General features: G+C 54.6%; 1 pseudogene; it reads right to left on the reverse strand.

The window, feature by feature from the left end:
- Nucleotides 1-338: 338 nt before the first annotated feature.
- Nucleotides 339-1,571, reverse strand: LOC102829084 (annotated as a pseudogene).
- Nucleotides 1,572-1,928: the final 357 nt, after the last annotated feature.

Below are 1,928 nucleotides of genomic sequence, written 5' to 3' on the forward strand. Positions count from 1 at the left end.
TGAAAGGTTGGCAGTTCAACTCCACCAGCAACTCCTTAAGAGAAAGATGAGGCTCAACTACATGTAGAAGCAGAAGCAGCAGTCACCGGGTGAGCCCTGGTGTGGCGCTCTAGGATAAGCACTGGATTGGTAACCTCAAGGTTTGTAGTTCAAACCCAGTAGCCACTCTCAGAAACCCTACACAGGGCACAACCCAAGAAGCAGTGACACATGATATGACAGGTGGTTCTCTACCTGGGCCTGGGCTCACAAGGAAGCTGCAGCCAGGTGGGCACAGGGGCCTCTGCCACCCCAGAGGGTTGGGGGAGGGGAGGGAGGCGGGAAGACAGGGCTGCCAGTCAGGCCTTCTGGCCACCGTTGGCAGGTGGCTCCTTGTGGCTGGGTGTGTATTCTGTGGTGGGCTCAAGCCTCAGCATCTGCCGCTACAGCAGCTTGGCGTAGAGGCTGCCCTGGGCCAGCAGCTGGTGGTGGGTGCCCTGCTGAGCCACACAGCCCTTGACCAGCACCCCTCTGGGGTGCGCCTGCTTCACCGTGCTCAGTCGGTGCGTGCTGATGAGCATCGTGTGCATCTGCAGGTTGTCGTGGATGGCCTGCTGGATCAGACACTCACTCTCAGCATCCAGGGCACTGGTGGCTTCATCCAGAATGAGGACGGGTGGCTTTCACACCAGAGCATGAGCCAAGGCCACACGCTGCTTCTGGCCACCTGACAGCTGAGCGCCCCTCTTACCGGTTTCTGTGTCGTAGCGATCATGGACCTCCCTGATGAAACCATGTGCATTGGTCTTCTTAGAGGCTTCCATCACGTCCACAGATGTCACATCAAGCAGGCCGTAGACAATGCTGTCTGTGATGGAGCGGGCAAACAGCACAGGCTCCTGGCTCACCAGGGAGAGCATACGGTGTAGGTACTTGTGGTCATAGGCGCTGATGGGCTGCCTGTCCAGCAGCACTTGGCCGTCCTCCAGCGGGTAAATATTCACCAAGATGCTGATGCAGGAACACTTCCCGCTGCCAGACGGCCCCACCAGGGCGGTCACCTTGCCTGGGGTTAGGCTGAAGGAGACATTCTTCAGGACCTACGTGTGGGGTCGAGTGTGGTAGCTGAAGGTAACATTTTAAAAGTCCACTCGACCCTCTAGGTGGTCGGGGGCCAGGCTCCCATTGTGCACCATGGTCAGCTTCCAATTGATGAACTCAAACACCTTCTCAGCGGCCCCCACACCTTGCATCAAGCCGCTATAGATGGAGCCCACCGATTCGTAGATGTTGAAGAAGATGGTCATTTGCCCTGAGATGATGACGTGACCCCCATAATAGAGAATGCTGACCTGGACCACCAGCAGTGTCAGCCCACTGCTCCAGACATAGTAGGTGTAGGTGGCCACCTCCTTCTTGTTCAGCTTGTACACCTTCTGCAGCTTCTGCGAGTACACCTTGGCCTCCTCCTCCTCCTCGTTGGTGAAGCTCCGGACAGTCTTTATGGCACTGATAGTCTCCTCAGCTATGCTGCTGGCCCAGGCCAGGGCACTCTGGACTTCCTTGGACAGCATCTTGTGGTACTTTCCCATAAGAACCAACTTGAAGGCACTTAACAGTAACAACAACAGCAAGGAAACAAGCAGGAGGAACAGTGAGTCCGTGGTAGAACGCTCCCCTTGCATGGAGAAGACCTGGATTTGATAGCTGCCCGATTTACCTCATGCACAGCCACCATCTGTCTGTAAGTGGAGGTTTGCATGTTGCTAGGATACTGAATGGGTTATAGTGGAGCATTCAGACTAAAACAAGCTAGGGTGAAAGGTCTGGCAATCTGCTTTGGAAAACTAGTCAATGAGAACCCTACAAATTCAGGATCATGCGCAGTGCAAACGCAAAGTCAATTCAGAAACACTGAGTGAAGAGAAGATACAAAAGAGTTTTATAAT

This window comes from Chrysochloris asiatica, unplaced genomic scaffold (assembly GCF_000296735.1).
Source record: "Chrysochloris asiatica unplaced genomic scaffold, ChrAsi1.0 scaffold00001, whole genome shotgun sequence".
Classification (NCBI taxonomy): domain Eukaryota; kingdom Metazoa; phylum Chordata; class Mammalia; order Afrosoricida; family Chrysochloridae; genus Chrysochloris; species Chrysochloris asiatica.